Source organism: Rhinatrema bivittatum, chromosome 1, assembly GCF_901001135.1.
Source record: "Rhinatrema bivittatum chromosome 1, aRhiBiv1.1, whole genome shotgun sequence".
NCBI lineage: Eukaryota > Metazoa > Chordata > Amphibia > Gymnophiona > Rhinatrematidae > Rhinatrema > Rhinatrema bivittatum.
The window spans coordinates 95,793,448-95,812,318 of NC_042615.1; the positions used below are offsets into that span (position 1 = coordinate 95,793,448).

At 45.6% G+C, this 18,871-nt stretch overlaps 1 protein-coding gene across 3 annotated transcripts in view; it reads right to left on the bottom strand.

Annotated features, from left to right (window-relative positions):
* FBXO8 (F-box protein 8) overlaps positions 1-18,871 on the bottom strand; it is a 149,716-nt gene that overhangs the window by 109,819 nt on the left and 21,026 nt on the right. For all 3 annotated transcript variants that reach the window (XM_029577082.1, XM_029577171.1, XM_029577242.1), the window contains exon 2: positions 16,519-16,620. The gene's annotated coding sequence lies outside the window, so the exon portion shown is untranslated. The remainder of the gene's footprint in view (positions 1-16,518; positions 16,621-18,871) is intronic.

Sequence of the window (18,871 nt, forward strand, 5' to 3'; positions counted from 1 at the left end):
ATGTAACTTCCTCTTTATAGCCCTTTTTCCTTAATCTCCGCCGTTCAAACGCCATGCCGCTAGACAGAAGTGATCCGCCTGGTCGAAAAATACAGGACCGTGCCGGAGGAGGCGTGAGAGATGGCAGAGGCGAAGTGGACCGCCCGTCACCAGATCCGTGAACCATGGTCTGCAGGGCCACTCGGGTGCCATGAGAATGACTGGTCCCCTGTGAAGCTCTATTCTTCTGAGAACCTTGACCACTAAGGGCCACGAAGGAAACACAGAGGAGAACGTTGTGGGGAATGAAACGTCCCTGTCAGTGCAGCAGAGGAATTAGACATCGAAGGACTGTTTCAGGATGGATTCCAGATGCCAGTCCTGAGCATCTTTGAGCGCTGCTCCTCCCTCCACTGGGATAGTAGTGCGCTTCGAGATTGCGCAGACCATGGCATCCACTTTTGGGCATGTCAGAAGGTCTTTGGCTGCTGGGTCCAGGGGGTGCTCCAGAGACCCCTTTGAATGCGGTCTCTGGAGCACTCCATTCCAGGTCAATTAGCTGCTGGGCGGCTTGTAAGAGAGGGAAATGGCGAGAGGTTTAGCGGAGTCCCTCTAGCAGGGGATTTGCCTTAGGCTCCCCCGAAGCACCTGCATCTGGGATAGCGAGCTCCTTCAGACTGTGGGTGACCAGGTCTGGGAGCTCGTCCTTGGTGAAGAAGCATCTCATGGTTCAGTGAGGTTCAGTCCCCGGGGGGAGTTCTCCTTCATCTAGGGGCTCTGTTTCCTCTTCAGAGTAGTCCGTGTCCCCACAGGTGGGGCTTCTGGGTGGTGGGAACATTTGTCTAGGCCTAGAGGGCCCTGCGGCATAAGGGTCTTCTGGTGGAGACTGTGGCTGTCTAGCTGGAGGCTCCATCTGCATGTGTACGAAGGTGTGTAGTCCTTTGAAGAATTCCACCCATGAGATAGATGCTGGGTCAAAGCTAAGGGGCGTTGAGACCCTGGAGGTCCCCGTCTGAGGGGGTGTCCCGCTGGAATTTGCTAGGTCCGGGGTACTCACTGAGGAGCTAGTACTCTGTCCTGAGTGGGACTGGCCCTGGCCTGGATCTCCCAGGATCTCCTCGCACTGGGCGCACAGGGCGTTGGCCTCTTCGCTTTGTGTGGCTCTGATATGTCATGCTGGGCAGAGGCCTTGAGCTCCGTTCCCGGTGGTGCCATGGCTATAGGTGCGTAAACCCTTCTTTTTATGCGCTCCGGCGCGTCTAAGATGTGATTGCGGGTTGTGCGTGTAGATGTACGCTCAGGCCGATAGGCGTGTATAACGTATGCGCGCGGCCCTTGTGCATGTACTTTATGCGCACATGTACCTTGTGCGCCTAGTCGGCCTTGTGCACCTGGATCGAGACGGTGGACAGAGCGGCGAATAGGGCCAATATGGCGACCACCTCGGAGGGTCTCCACGTGGGAGGACCCTTGAAACTAACCGGGGCCTGGCCCTGCTAGGGCGGATCAACCCGGCGGCACAGGTCCAGGTCGGCGACCTGTGTGACTCCTTGAACCTTGGAGACCGGAGTCTATGCTGAAGATTTCTACCTTACCTTGTCTTCGGCGCTTCCCGGTTTCGTCCTGGGCGGTCTCCGGCTGCCGGGGGGGAGAGGGCAAATACCTTCACCGCCGTGCTCGAGGGTGCACCCGCTGCCTCTCAGCTGCGCCCGAAATTGGGGGCTAGGTCCTCGCCGCGATTCGGCCGCCAGACTGAGGCTCACCTCCGAGGGACCACGGAAATCACCTTGGGAATTCTCAACTGGGGGAGGGACCCGAGGGTATCACCGCAGGAGAGCGGGGCTCGTCTTCAGAGGTAAGTTTTCTTCCAAATTTGGGTTTTCTCCATTTAATTTTGTTCTAACGCTGTGAGAGTGTGCAGATAGTCTCTAACTGCTATGGAGACGGAAAATACTGAAGAGCTGCACTTCCTGCAGGGGTATATGTACTAGGGGCTGACATCACATTGAAATCTGATCCGTCTCCAACTGCTATGAGGAGTACACTATACCCATTGGTCCTGAGTCCATCTGCTACATGCTAGGAAAACCAGATGTTTTCTGAGAGAAAGGACATAGAAAAGGTGCTGGACATAAGGAACGGTCTCCCAGTGGAGGCGGTGAATGCCAATCAGTAACAGAATTCAAAAAAGAATGGGATAAGCACAGAGATCCTTGGATGTCTGAGTAGACCCTGTAGCATTACATCAGGAATGGACAGCCTAAATTGTCCTTGTGGCGGCCATCATTTTCTTAACACCAGAACTGGGTTTAATAATTAATAATGATCAACTTCTATAGTTATTTTAGCCAAATGAATTTATAAATATTTATATTTTTATTTATTTATTTATTGGTTTTTATATACCGCCGCTCAGAGATATCACGTCGGTGTACATAGAACAAAATCCGCAATTGCGTTTTACATAAAACAGTAAGAAAATCAACTGAGAAAACTTTACATTAAAAACTGTTAAATGTAACAACAAAACAATTTATAAAATATAAATAGATATATAATGATAATATTATATAAAGTAGTTATAACATTACAATTTATAACAGAGTCAAGGGAGAATAAGGGGGGGCAAGGGAAGGAGAGGATAAAAATTTGGGTAGGGGAGGAAAAGAGAAAGGTGTGAGGGGAAGGGATTATATACAAGTGGGGCTGCAAATGAGCAAATTCTTCAGTTTTATAAATGGAAAGGAAGGAGCTAGGGTGAAAAAGGTAGGAAAGAGCCTAGTGTTGGCTGTTGTAAAGAGGAGGTGTGAGAGGTTAGAGGAAAAGGGGGGTGTCGTCTTCCGAGGTTAAACTTAATGGAAAAGAGAGAGAGGAGGTAGAGGTAGAGAGGAGAGGGAGAAGGGAGTAAAGCAAGAACATGTGCAGATCATGTGTAGGCTTTTGTGAATAGCCATGTCTTGAGCTTTTGTTTAAAGGTTTTTGGAGACAGTTCCAAGCGTAAGTCAGTAGGCATAGAATTCCATAGCATAGGGCCAGCTAGGGATATGGCACGAGCTTTGGTGGATACATGTTTGAAGAGTTTTGGTGAGGGGGTTTGCAGGGTGGCTATGTAGGGTTTTCTAGTAGGCCTGCTGGAGTTCCTGAATTGAAAGGAATTGGAGGGCCAGTTCATTTCTGGGTTATGGAGGGATTTGTGGATAAGTGATAATATCTTGTACTGTATACGATAATGGATAGGGAGCCAGTGTAGGTCTTTAAGTATAGGAGTGATGTGTTCTTTGATGGGCATATTCGTGAGGATACGAGCTGCAGTATTTTGTAAGATTTAAAGTCTTAAAAAATTAAAAAAGAAAAAGAAAATTTCACTATTCCATTTTTCATAGCGCCAAATAAAAAAAAAAAAAAAAAAAAAGAAAGAGAGCTCAGAGCACCACTTATGGTTAAAATCAAATGCTCTGTGCTGCCTGAAGAGGCATTCCTCTACCCAAGCTGCTAACTAAATGTTTCAAAAAACTGTCCCAGCCAAGCTGTCAAAGATGCTGTGCTTCTGACTACTTCTTATTAACTTTAAAGGAAAGCCAAGAACACTCAGTGAAAATGTTTATTATATCATACATTTTCCTGAAGTAAAATTGTTTTTCCGTATATTTCTAAATACAAGGTCAATAAAATAAAAATGTAATTTTTTTATTGGATTAACCATGTATTTCTTGACTAGTTTTCAGGCGACAAATTCCTTTTCTCAATTTACAGCAAAATATGTAGGTCAAAGCAAAAGATGACTTGGAGGAGCTGAGGGAGACAGAGAGGTACATTGACGAGACCTTCAGGGACATAGTAGCCAAGTCCCAAATCCATTCTGGCAGCCCCAGTGCTGCCTTGGATCAGAAAGGTCTCCCAATAGGAGAACATCACCCTGGGGTAGTAGGAAGTGATCCTGTAGCAAGGACCTGCTCTCCAGGTGATGTATTGCCCTCTCGCATTGAGGACAAATCTCCCAAGGCTACTGCCCAGGAGGGAAGGGTTAGGCCGGCCATCATAGTTGATGATTCAATTATTAGAAATGTAGATAGCAGGGCGGCTGGTGGACATGAGGACCACCTGGTAACTTGCCTGCCTGGTGCGAAGGTGGCAGACCTCACGCGTCACCTAGATAGGATTACAGACAGTGCTGGGGAGGAGCCGGCTGTCGTGGTACATGTGGGCACCAACGACATAGGAAAATGTGGGAGAGAGGTTCTGGAAGCCAAATTTAGGATTTTAGGTAGGAAGCTGAAATCCAGAACCTCCAGGGTGGCATTCTCTGAAATGATTCCTGTTCCACGTGCAGATCCCCAGAGGCAGGCAGAGCTCGAGTTTCAATGCGTGGATGAGACGATGGTGTAGGGGATTCAGCTTTGTAAGGAACTGGGGAAACTTTTGGGGAAAGGGGAGACTTTTCCGAAAGGACGGGCTCCATCTTAACCAGAGTGGAACCAAGCTGCTCGCACTAACTTTCAAAAAGGAGATAGAGCAGCTTTTAAATTAGAACAAGGGGGAAAGCAGACAGTCACTCAGCAGTGCATGGTTCGGGGAAACGTATCCTTGAAGGATACTAATGAAACAGGAGAGTTAGGGCATCCCAACAGAGAGGTTCCATCAAAAGCAAACATAGTTCATATGCCTATATGTAAAAAATTACCAAAGCTAATGATTTCCGAATTATCCCAAACAACTGAAAAGCAGGTTATTAAAACAAGCAAAAACCACACTTTGAAATGTCTGTTTGCCAATGCCAGAAGTCTAAGAAGTAAGATGGGAGAGTTAGAGTGTATAGCAGCAAATGATGAGTGACATAATTGGCATCACAGAGACTTGGTGGAAGGAGGAAACCAATGGGACAGTGCTATATCAGAGTACAAATTATACCGCAATGATAGGGAGGATCAACTTGGTGGGGGTGTGGCACTTTATGTCCGGGAGGGTAGAGAGTCCAACAGGATAAAGATCATACAAGAGAGTAAATGCTCAGTAGAATCTATAGGGGTAGAAATCCCATGTGTGTTGGGTAAGAGTATAGTGATAGGAGTATACTACCGTCCACCTGGACAAAATGGTCAGACAGATGATGAAATGCTAAGAGAAATAAGGGAAGCAAGCCAATTTGGCAGTGCAATAATAATGGGAGATTTCAATTACCAAATGAAGAAGCAGCAAAACCTTGCACATAAGCAAGTACCACAATACACTGGTGCAGGATAAATGTTTAACCACCACAAGTTCTATGGTGTATTTTAATGACAATTCCAAGTGTCAAGGAATATCAATGTTTATACTGGCAACTCCATAAACTCAAATGGAAAACTTTAAGCAGGTCCCCCGACACGGTCCCGTGTTTCGCTGGGCTGCATCGGGGGGGGGGGGGGGACCAAGGGTACGTTTAAATCTAAGGTATAAAAACAAATATAAATCAAATAGAGAATGGTGAAGACAGCTACATAGTGCAATCCATTACGATCATGTACATACCTCTGAAAAGATACCCGGAGCGCGCAGGCCCTCACAGGTGTAGGACATTTAAACATAGGAAAAGGCACGAACGTGGCAGCTCTCGCGAGAGCTGTCAAAAACAGCAGGTCTCAGCGGATCCATCCAGGCAGCTCAATAGAACAAGTTCCACTCAATTTCTCTATTAAGACCATTAGGGAGCACCGTGTTTAACATAAAAATCCATCTCTGCTCCCTCCGACCTCGGACCTCGGGGTAGTCACCGCCCCGAGGAGGGCGGCGCACCACCTCGATGACCATAAAGGAGAGATCAGAGATGGCATGGCCACATTCAATCCAGTGGGAAACTAAGGGCTCATCTACTCTATGTAGGCGAATGTTAGAACAGTGTTCTATCATTTGAGTCTTTAACATGCGCGTCATTTTGCCCACATAAGAGTAGAGGACAGGGACACTTCACAATATAAACCACGCCTTTAGTGAGACAGTCTGATACTGAGCGGAGTTTAAACAAACGCCCCGTGATGGGATGTACAAAAGATGACGTGCTTTCCGTGTGGCTGCACATGGTGCAGTGACCACACGGACCATGTGTGCCCAGACCATCAGGTGAGTCAACAAATGAAGAGGTGTGGACCAACCGGTCCCGCAGATTTTTTCCGCGCTTAAAAGTAAAGCGCAGTGGGCTGTGTAGAAGATCTGTAAGTGCCAATGCTGACCAGTGTCGCCTTATCATCGTGGCAATGGTTCTCCCCATAATAGAAAAGGGTAATATACAATTATTGGTCTCATCTTCTGAACTGGAAGCTGGTAAAAACAACCAATCTCGATTAGTATATAATGCTCTTTTAAAAGCTCTTTTAACTACCCTGTGGGGATAGCCGCGCTCCAAAAATCGGTTAAACATAGTGTGTGCTTGCGCTAAAAAATCAGGGCGGGTGGAGCACAGGCGGCGCAAGCGCAGGAACTGTCCAATGGGGATGTTATCACGTAGAGCGCGGGGATGGCAACTCTGATACTGTAAAAGGGTATTGCAGTCAGTATCCTTGCGGAAAAGGGTAGTTTCAAACCTGTCATCCCCCACTGTAACCATAATATCCAAAAATGCTATTTCCCGAGGGTGAATGCAAAAATTAAATTGTATGTGTAAATTGAAAGAATTAAGCCAATCCAAGAAACAGAAAAATTGTATATCCGTGCCCATCCAAATTATCAGGACATCGTCGATATATCGACGCCAGAGGTAAATAAACTTAAACCATTCCGAAGGGTAAACAGATTGGCTCTCAAAATGATCCATAAACAGACAGGCAAGACTGGGGGCCATAGTAGCCCCCATAGCCGTGCCCTTAATCTGTTGAAAATACGAGTTCTGAAACTGAAAAAAATTATTTGTAAGTGCTAATTCTGATAGCTGAGTTAAAAAAGTGGTTGACACTCTGTGTGGACGTGGACGTTCATCCAGGGTGTGTGAAATGACCTGAAGAGCCTCATTCTGGGGTATATTTGAGTACAATGAGACCACATCCAACGTGACAAAAAAGAATGGATCAGCAGGAAAAGCCAGCTCAGACAGAAGAGAGATCAAATGTGTGGAATCCCTCACGTAAGACTGAATCTGTGGCACAAAAGGTTTCAGAAAACAGTCGACGAGTTGGGATAAAGGTTCAAGGAGGGAGCCAATGCCCGAGACGATAAGGCGGCCAGGCGGGTGTACAAGGGTTTTATGAATTTTAGGTAATGTATAAAACTGTGGCATAATGGGATGTGGAGTGGTCAAAAATTTAAACTCTTTAGTCGTGATCATATGCCGGTCAGCTGCTTCCTGGACTACTTGTCTAATTATGTTCTTCAGTGTCTCTGTAGGGTCAGTCAATGGTCTATAAAACTCTCGGTCACTCAATTGCCGGAGTACCTCATTGTCATAATCAGTTCGGTCCTGGGGGGGAGGGATCGTGGTCCAGGACCGAACTGATTATGACAATGAGGTACTCCGGCAATTGAGTTACCAACGTTCTTTCCCAAACCGCATCAGAACGATAGAGAAAGATTGTTGCACACTTTGGACTGCAAAAGGGCGTTGGCGTATTATAAACGACATACAGTCGGAGACTAGGATATCACAATTGTTTGTTTCTTTCAATCCAAATGCGCTTGGGCTTCCAGTAGCCAAGCGGACTATATCCAGCTGGATTGCCCAATGCATTCAGTTTTGTTACCACAAAAAAGAACCTCCGTTTACCGTCTCACCCAAAGGCACACCAAGTGCAAGCAATGTCCACCTCAATTGCTCATCTTGTGCAAGTTCCACCAATAGACATCTGCAAGGCGGCGACGTGGTCTTCATTACGTACATTCACGTCACACTACTACCTGGACCAACAGACGTCAAATGACACCAACCTAGGGAAGGTGGTTTTACAGACAATATCTTCTCCTGCTATCAACAGGAAAAAGCAAGTTTGTTTACCGTAAACGGTGTACTCTGCTTGACGAGGTGGCGAGGCCCGCCTGATACAAGGAGTATAGGTAATCTAGTAATTTTTCCGGCGAGCAATCCAAGGAAGGTATCCCCTCCGAGGAACACCATGTCATATACCGCTTCATTTGAAACTATAGTTTCTACGGTAGAGGGTTTCCTTGATGCTAGAAGAATGGTTTGCGCTGAGCGCGATATACCTTGTTCACTCCATATGCACCCTCAATCTCTCCACGCCGTCAGGTGTAGGGAGTTGTGCATGGGATGTACCAGGGTTCCCTCGTTTGGCGTCAGAAGGGTCTTCTCTGTCTGGCAGTAGTATGGGATTCCGCTACTGACAGATGAAGTAGATGAGTGTACCACGGTTGACGTGGCCACGCAGGTGCGATCAAGATCAGAATGTGTGTTGCATCTTGTATGCACTTTTGTATGGTACATGTTATGAGAGGAATCGGAGGGAATGCATACATGAGGGGTTCCGTCCATGGTAGGAGGAATGCATCCTGAGCTAATCCGAAATGTTGCTGGCCCACAACGGAACAAAAATATGGTAAGTCTCCTGTTGAATTCTGTGGCGAAGAGGACCATGGCCGGAACCCCCCACGTCTGGAACAACCTGTCCACCACCTGTTTGTTGAGTGTCCATTCGTGTGGGTGAAATATTCTGCTGAGGCGGTCGGCTTGAGTGGTTGACCGCTCCCAGCAGGTACGTGGCTTGCAGACATATGGAGTGCCGGGCCCATGTTCCAGGATTTGCAGTGTTTCCCTGCAAAGGGACAAGGAACCTGACCCTCCTTGTTTGTTGATGTAGTACATAGCGACTTGGATGTCGGTGTAGACCATCATTCTGCGGCCTCTTAAGTGCAAGAAGGAACGTCTGTAGGGTGTTTATCACCCTGAGTTCCAAAAAAGTTTGATTTGGAGGACCCTGCTCTTGTGGCAACCACAGGCCTTGTGTTGTAGGTGGTCCAGATGTGGCCCCCCAGCCCTTCCGGGAAGCATCTGTGGTAAGGACTGTATTGTGCTGGGGAGTGGAGAATAATGCTCCTATCCGTAAATTCGTCCTCGGAGCCACCACTGTATATCCCGTAGTATTGCCTGAGTGAATTGCATCCAGGTCGAAAGCAGTTGTGTGTATTGCTTCCATTGTCTTTTGAGTCCCCCACTGCAGGTGACGCATGTGGAGTCGTGTGGTTGGGAATGGTGTTAAATGGCCGCCGCCATGTGCCCCAGGACGGTTAGTATCTGTCTTGCAGATGGTGTCCTGAGTAGGCTTGTGGTTCGAAAGAGGCGGCACATGTCTAGCCTCCATTCTCTGGGTAGGAACGCCCTGGCTCTGATTGTGTCGAGAGTCACTCCTATGAACTGAATAGATTGTGTTGGAATGAGGATTGATTTCTGATAATTGATGAGGATCCCCAAACCATTCAGGCACTGAATTGTTGTTGTAGGTTGTTGTTGAGAATCTTGGGTTCGGGAAGCCACAATCAGCCAATCGTCCAAATAGGGACAAATCGTTATGCCCCGTTGACTAAGGTGGGCCACCACCACTGCCATACACTTGGTGAAGACTCTGGGGGCTGCTGAGAGTCCAAAGGGGAGTACCCGATATTAGTAATGTCGATTCTGTAATTGGAACGACAGGTATTGCTATGACGACTGGTGCATTGGCATATGCGTATAGGTATCTTTCAAGTCTATGGAGCACATCCATTCCTTGGGTTGCAGAAGTGGAAGGATTGTTTTCAGGGAAACCATCTTGAACTTCTTTGACCAAGTGTTTGTTCAAGTCTCTGAAATCCAGTACAGGCCTCACGCCACCAGATTTCTTGGGAATTAGGAAATATGGTGAGTAGAATCCCTTGTCGCGAGTCAGAGTTGGAATTCGCCCGATCGCTCGTTGGTGGAGGAGGGATGTGATTTCCTGTGGTAACGGCAGTTGCCAACCCCGGGCTTGGGGCGGCAATAGGTGTGGTAGATTGGGTTTGACTTTGAAGTGGAGTTGATACCCCTGTCTTACTATCTCTAAAACCCATTGATCCGTCGTGATGGCTTCCCAGTACAGTAGGCATAATGCAATCCTGCCCGGCGGGTGTGGTGACAGCGATGATGGCAGTGGCCTTAAAAAGAGGGTGTCGTGAAAGGGTCGCAGAGTATATGACTGTCTGCGGGTAGGTGCGTAAAACCTCCACGGTGTGAAAGATGGATTGTGGGTTAATGATTGGACCACCACCGCCTGGTCCTTGAGGTTGGCCACCGTCTCCTGAAACTATCTCCAAAGAGATTATCGCCCTTACAAGGAATGTTTGCCAGTCGTTGGTGTAGTTCTTCCCTAATGGCCATTCTGCGGGCGGCGATAGCTGACGCTGAAGTGCGTGCAGACAACTCGAAACCCTCATACACCATCCGGAGGAGGCGACTGATCCCTTCCTCCAGGTTTTGAATTGGCAGGTGTATTGCCTCCGGGGCCGCGTCGAAGTCGGGTAGCACCCCTTTCAAGGTCTGCAAGCTCTCATACAGGTACTGCACCAGATAGAATTGGTGCTGGCTGATCTGAGCAGAGAGCATGGAAGACTGGTATGCCTTTTTCCCCAAAGTCGTCCAAGAGGCGCTGCTCCCTTTCCGGCGGTGCCAAGCCATGTAATTTGGATCTCTTGGCTCGTGCCAATCGCTGATTCCATGACCAGCAATGAGTGTGGAAGCTGAGGTGGAGAAAAAAATTGGGATTTTTGCATGCGGAATTTCAAATCTAATTTCCTGGATACCGGTGCTGTCGTGTAAGGGGACTCCCACATTTTCTCTAGCACGGAGTCAAGTACCTTGTGCGACGGAAGCGAGGTAGGTTCCGCCAGAACATCAAAAATCTTTAGGATTCCCAGTGTTTCTGCTCGTGGGTCGGGTACCTTCTGTACCTCTAGATTGAGAAGGGTTCCCATCTTATCCAGGAATTTCGGGTACGAGAGATCTTCCAGAGGCGAATACAGTTCCGCTGCATCCTCTGGGGGATCAGAAGGGTATCCCGTGGATGACGATGGGGACGATGGCGGTGATTCCAAGTTCCCTACCGTGGGTGACTTCACCCTTCTCGGGGTTATGGGTGTAGGTGGGAGAGGAGCCCATGGGGAGAGACCATTCGCAGAGACTCCCAAAGATGTGCTCTGTTCCGGTTCTGCTTCTCTTTGAGGGTAAGGGGGCGTGCTTTCCTTAGAAGACGGCGAAAGATGGAAAGTGGAGTCTAGGACTTCAAAGAAACCCACTAAGGCGGTGGAGAGCAGAGAGAAAGCTTCCTTCGTCTGTGGGGGCATTTTTGGCTTCAGGTCTGCGCCACTGACAGGTGGTGCAGGGGGTGTCATCCCCAACTCCAATAGTTGCTTTTTAGGCACTGGTTGACCTGCGGCCAAGTCATCTGTGCCGTGATCTGAGCCCCGTGATTGAACCGGCGATCTCCCTACCAGGGAGGACGAAGACGAGGATGTGAGCTGGACATACTCCTCTTCCAAGTGAGTTGAGGATCTGCCATACACCACACTCCTCTGGGACCCCGACCTGTCTGACACCCTAGGACTAGGGTGTCCTAGTCTCGGGGAGGTTTCGGCCGATGTACTCTGTCCTGCCTGAGTCTGGTGCCTCGGCTTCCCTTGCTTCTTGTGTTTCTCATTCCTCCCCCGCGCGGAAAAACAGATTGAGGAGAGACTGTTTTTCTGTGCGGGAAGGCACGCGCAGCCATACAGAGCAAAGCTCTGTTTCTACTACAAAGCTTCGCCTCCTGGGCCCTGATGGACAGTTCCCATGACAGCATGGCTAATTCAGCCCTGCTATCAACGGGAAACCTCGCACATAGGGTTTTAGTATAGCAAAGAATGCTCCAGGGGTGATCTGGGAAGCTATAGACCAGGGAGCCTGACTTCAGTGCCAGGAAAAACTATGGATACTATTCTACGAAAACAAAATCACAGAACAAATAGATAGACGTGGTTTAATGGGACACAGCCAGCATGGATTTACTCAAGGAAAGTCTTGCCTCAAATCTGCTACATATTTTTGAAGGGTTTAATAAACATGTAGATGTGGTGTATTTGGATTTTCAGAAGGTGTTTGACAAAGTCCCTCATGAGAGGTTTCTAAGAAAATGAAAGAGTCATGGGATAGAAGGCAATGTACTTTTGTAGACTGCAAACTAGTTATAATGTAGGAGATATCAGATGTTTTCACCACTGTATGCAACAAAATATGAGTTCTGATCACAATATGGACACAGACCTATATTCCAGCTATGGGATACAAAGGCTATGAACGTTGACCTGGAGAAGCAATTCATGGCTGAGGTATTTGTTCTGCCAGCAGCCTGTGTACCGAGGCCTGACTGTTAAACAGAGAGAGAGAGACAGACTAACACCTGAAGACAACGCTAGAGTTATGGCTGCCTGCCCCTCCCTATGGCCATCAGATCCACTTCAGCCTGCCCAAGGTCTCCCCACATAAACAGGAGGTCTTGCCTGCTGCATTAGGGCCAGGTCAATAGAAACCTGGCCCTGTGTGCTACAACCTCAGGGACGTCCTCCATAAGCCACAGCGTCTCCCACAGATCTGCAAATCGGACCTCTTAAAATAATGAGAACTGATGGTAATTTTCTACAGTTATGGGGGCTAGTTAATTATGTTTATTAATTAATATACTCTAAGCAAGTTGAAGTCTCTGATACGTTTATGTTCATTAATGTTGCAGAGCTTTACTCAGTATAAGCCTATGCTGTGTTAAAAACTATAGATATCAATCACAACCTTCTACCCGTATACAACTGTACTCCAGTGTACCTTCAATGTATCCCACAACAATCAACCCAATCGTATCACTGGTAAAACTATCAACATTTACTGGTCACTGCCAAGTGTTATATGTAGGCCTCTCACTCACAGGGTCTGCATAGCGTATCAGACTCCTAATTAGGTACAAGGCCACCTTACTTTAATTGTAATATTTTTGTTAGAATTTTTTGAATTTTTTTGCACATTAAAACTGCCTCGTATCAGTTCTTCAGTAGAATTTTCATATATTATATTCCAAAGGTACGGGAGAAACAATAACTACTTATCTCGCCAATTTTGGTTAGTCACCCGACACGCGCGTGTTTCGAACCATCGGTTCTGCTTCAGGGGAATTTTCTTCCGTATCCTGTCTCAAAGACGAACTTCTGGGTTTCCATTCCGCAAGTTTGAGGCGTCCATCTCTCTTTTCTTGGCTCAATTACCACGATTTTAAATATTGCCGCGGCAGTGACCAGTAAATGTTGATAGTTTTACCAGTGATACGATTGGGTTGATTGTTGTGGGATACATTAAAAACTATAGAGCCATGTGTTGCTTATCTCATTTTAAGTAGTAAAGCTAAAATGTCTGAAAATAAAGCAGGCTGATTCTGAAACAAACAGGTACCCTTTCCAGGGTTTTCGTATTGCATTTAAGATAAGAGGTAAGTTTCTATAGCATGGCCAATACCCCCCAGTGAGGGATGGGGAGAGGGAGCCAGCAGTCTCTTCCCAGCTACATACCGTATTTTTTGCTCCATAAGACGCACTTTTTCCCCCCAAAATGGGGGGTGGGGGAGGGGGGGGAATGTCTGTGCGTCTTATGGAGCGAATGTAGTGTCTCTCCCTCTCGCGTGCCCCTCTCGGCACGCGAGAGGGAGAGACACGCGGTAGCCCACACGGTTCAAATAGGTGATGACGGACCTGCGCCACGCCGATCTTTGCAATGAGATGCACCCCGGGACTGGCAGTGAACTCTGTCTCTGCCAGCTGAGGAAGATACATGGTCAATTGTTGACCTCACTTGCAGTCCAAAATAAGAACGTCACTCCTTGTGGTTTGTGGTTGGTGCCATTTCCTTCTAATTTGTTTGGATGTATTGGAGGGTCATGGGGATGGTATACTGCCTGGGATGGAGGACACATGACACAGACCAGCAAATAGAATTACTGCCTGAGCTGATTAAGTGGCCACCTGTTGAAATATTAGGAGCAAATTGGTCTCCTAATCAATGTAATATAGCATTAACTATTTATTATTGAAATTAGGAGCAGTCATGAAAGTTTAAAATAAGGCTGTTAAATGGCATCCTCGGGGTAATGAGGACCTGAAGGGCGGCTGTTGAAAGTATTTGTAGCCTTTTGGTGCAGTATGAGTCACGAAGGCTATGTATGTCCTCATAGAAGGGTCCTTGATCCTCGCCTATGTTCACGGAAGGATCCCCTTTTTTTTTTTTTTGTGGAAGAAGGATCTACGGGTACCCACGCTTAGACCTATGACCTATGAGCGATGTAGATGCATCATGTGCGATGTGGCTGTTTTAGCAGCGAGGCACTTGGTCATACTATGGCACATGCGCTGGCACTGCAATGTAGGGCCGACCGGTCGACGTTGTACGGTCACGTTGGTTTGCCCCAACTGGCCGGGTAGTCTGTAGACGTGGCAGCGTGCCAGTGGACATGTCGTATCGTTTGTGCGGACTTGATGGTGCCGTTGCGAGTGCACCATCAAGCCTCTGATGCGCTCATGGTTCAACGTGCTGATGGAGGCGGTTTGTCGGCAGACCGTATACGGTCTAGCGCTTCGGTGCCCCCGGGCACGTGTTAGTAGTTCGGGGGGGGGGGGGGGGGCATCCGCTTTAGAGCCTCTGCTCCCCCGCTCGTGCCCACTTCAAGGTTTCCGCGATCATTAGGCACGCACTTTGACGCGCCAGTACCTATTTTGTAGCTTCGGCGCATCCGTACTAGCGATGGCAAGCCGGCACTCGCGTCGATGTCACTGTGTGCCGGCGCTCGCGACGATGCCTCGGCGCAGATGGAGCCAAGTCCTCGACTTGCTAGGGTTAGTTCGATTTGAATTAGTCATCTCGATTGGAATTTATAGGAGGTCTGCTAAATATGAAGCAGACAAAAGCCTTTATACTATAGGAAAGGATCATCACATTGATATCCAGTGCAAGAAATAAGTCAGAATAAATTAGCATAGGGCATGTTAATATTGTTCGGCTTCATAGCATCAACAGTATGCATCATTCCCCTGGAATATCATCTTATGAAATAAGCCCAATGGACCCCAAGATTTCAGTGAACTCAGCCACTCAGAATCTGAGACAGCATCAGTCTTTCCCAGCAACTCAGGAACTCCCTTGTCCTGGTGGCTGATTTGATCACATCTGGCCAAAGGAATATCCTTCCAAATTCCTCCAGTACAAATAATTCTATCCACAGATGTGTCCACCGTGGGCTGGGGATTTCATATAGAGGAATTTCACCCTCAGGACTTATAGTCTGCTCAGAAGAGGCTTCAATCAGACAAACTTCCTAGAGCTAAGGCAATCAGAGATTGATTAGCCAAAGAAATTGTCTTCATCCTATCAAGTAGCGATCTCTACATCAACAAGTAGGGAGGAACAGGTTCATACCTCTTGTGAAAGTGTGGGACTGGGCCATTTCTCAGGGAATGGTCCTGAATGCCATGTATCTGGCTTGGTGTGGAAAAAGTCCTGGCGCACAGACTGAATCGATTCCTGGAATTTCACAAATGGCACATCTTCATGGATCACTTAAGATTGGTGGTTGGCATATGGAGCCTTGGGGTTATTGTAATTCTTGAGAATGATGCGAGGATGAACTATCCTAGATAACTTAAATGTGAGACAATTAAGTTTTTGTAAGAACTTCTGTGCGCAACAACTCGTTTCGTGCAGGGCCAATTCACTCTTAAGTTTTTCCTCAGAGCACCAGAGTCATGGTTCTTCTCTCTCATGAGGGAAAAGTTCTTTAATTCCTTTTTTCTTCAGATAATTGGATTAGGAGATGGGGGAGCTTCAGGTTTGATGATGGTGTGGCAGGTTATAAATTACGAGGCAACAGGTTATGTGTTTTTTTCTCCATAGTTGAAGAATCACAGGAGCCTAGTGACACTGATCATTTACAATGATGGTGTAAATAGAAAAGTGGGGTGCAATATATATCTAGGAGGTCCATATTCAGAGGGTCAGTGAGTGAAAGTTACCCAGATGACTTTAAAATTAAGTGGAACATACCTGGATAAATACTCCACTGAATATAGCAGATTATTTTATCTAGATAAGTAACTAAGACAGATGTTTTTCTGATGAGACTTATCCAGCTAACTTTAGCTGGATACTGCTAAATATCAGTACTTGCCAGCTAAAATTTACCCATGCCCCAAGAACATGTGCATCATCACCTCTTTTCATCCAGCTAAAATGTTGTGCAGTTAATGAGTTTCCTGGACAAAGTTTAGCCAGACATTGGGGGAAATTTACTAGTCTCAGATTTTGTCAAATCCTTAAAACAGCGATTATCAAATACTTCAATTTTGTTCATTCTGTGTTATACCTTTTGTGACCCTTATGTTCATTTGAAAAAAAAAAATAGCCATTTAATAAATGTAAAAGCCCATTGTGTTTGTTCCTAATCTGCTTAGAAAATGTAAGTATAAAAACTTAAATGTTCTGCATTATTTGCCAAATATCTACATTAGAGAACTAAATATGGTAACAAAATTCTTAAAAATACTTACGTCAACTGGCAATAAGAGAAGCAACTCGGCACTACTCAGCTGAGGATCATACTCCTTGTTGTTCCAGTACAGATGATACAAAGATGTTTTTTCTTTCATTTACTGATAAAGAACAAAAAATCTTTTAGACAAAATGTAAGCAAGAAAGTTTCATTTACTATAAAGCATTGCTGACGACTACAGCTGGTGAGGCAAGAAGACATTAAAATTGAATACTCTGTTTCAAACAAACTTTCTAAAAATGCTTCTAGCCTGTTGAATTTAAAGGAGAAAGATTAAGATGTCTAATAACAGAGGATATATTTTTCCTATTTTTGGATGCAGCTTTTTGTTTGCTTGCTGATTTTACTGACATATTATTGCTAAATGTTTTTTTCTGTTTTATCTTATATTTGTTTTAAAGTAATGTACTGTTTATTGCAAAAATGTATCAATATTGTGTGACTGAGCCGTTTAGAATAAATTATGCAGGGAGCATATATATTTTATAAATAAAAGAAAATGACAAACAGGCAACAATGATGATTTTCCATGGGCAATCAGACAAGATCTTGTACATCTATTCTAGAAATATTACCAATATATACTGTATAACTATATAAAACATACAATGTAAGTGAGGAATCTTAGTTTTATGGAGATGGATAATTGAAACAACTTCAAATTCTATGTTTTTACGAATACTATAATAGTGAGGCATCAAAATAAGCATGACAAATTCTGTAAACAAGAAAAATACCTTCAACGATAAAAGTTCATTAGATCAATATGAAGTTCCACCACCAAGCTAAAATCATGGGGGACAGCCTACAGAAACAAATCATAGGGAAAGGGTTGTGTGCAAGTTCAGTATTAAAAGGCCATACTAAGTTAGTCCTAGTTGTATCCACTGCACACATGAACCTGTAGTCCTGTCTGTCTTTGAAAGCTGGAACTACAAGTCAATAGATGCAATCCCATCAACTCAGGATTGGCTTAGCTTGTCCCTTATTTGGATGGAGCATTTGGACAACCCTATGGTACCCATAATCAAATGCTGGGCAAAATAAATATTATAAAGAGGATGGCAAATCATTTTAGGGTACTTAAACCTCAAAGACAAAGTTAATACAATTACTTTCCTTTTGAAACACTTTCAATTTAAAAAATATTGCTATTTGTCTTGGTTTAAAAGTTTTCTGAAAAACAATACAAAACTAAAACATATACAACAAATAGATCCACTCAGAATTAAAAGACGATTTTCTGAGGTGCATGTGTTTGCAGTCTGCATATATGTACAGATCTGAAAAATTAAAAATACCCCTATCAGAGTTAGAACATAAGAACATAATAAGTTGCCATACTGGGTCAGACCGAGGTTCATCAAGCCCAGCATCTTGTTTTCAACAGTGGCTAACCCAGGTTAGAAGTACCTGGCAAGTACCCAAACATGAAATAGATCCCATGCTTCTAATACCGGTAAAAGCAAGTTTGCTTACCATAAACAGGAGGATGAATTAGCCTATTTGGGTGATGTCAGATGGCACTCTTGTGGACATTCTTTCTCCAAGACAGAGCTTTGCTCTGCTATGTCTGTGCAGCAATTCCTGCACAGCGAGTCATTGGTAGTAAAAGCTAGACAGCAGCACCGTGGCCAGAAAGAAGTAGAAAAAACATGTCCAGGAAGGAGGGAGGGTACGCATGGCTAATTCATCCTCCTATCTACAGAAAACACTGTTTACGGTACGTAAACTTGCTTTTTTTCCCCCTGGCGATAAGCAGGCTGAATTACCCATGCTATTTGGAAGTCCCAAGGTTCGGTTTACAAAAAACAAAATATTTTGAATGAAGGTGCTAAGTAGACCCCATTCAGCTTCTCAATTCCCTCTTTTTTTTTTTTACCCTACTCCCCCAGTGGACATATAAGAACATAAGAAAATGCCATACTGGGTCAGACCAACGGTCCATCAAGCCCAGCATCCTGTTTCCAACAGTGGCCAATCCAGGCCATAAGAACCTGGCAAGTACCCAAAAACTAAGTCTATTCCATGTAACCATTGCTAATGGCAGTGGCTATTCTCTAAGTGAACTTAATAGCAGGTAATGGACTCCTCCTCCAAGAACTTATCCAATCCTTTTTTAAACACAGCTATACTAACTGCACTAACCACATCTTCTGGCAACAAATTCTAGAGTTTAATTGTGCGTTGAGTAAAAAAGAACTTTCTCCGATTAGTTTTAAATGTGTCCCATGCTAACTTCATGGAGAGCCCCCTAGTCTTTCTATTATCCGAAAGAGTAAATAACCGATTCACATCTACCCGTTCTAGACCTCATGATTTTAAACACCTCTATCATATCCCCCCTCAGC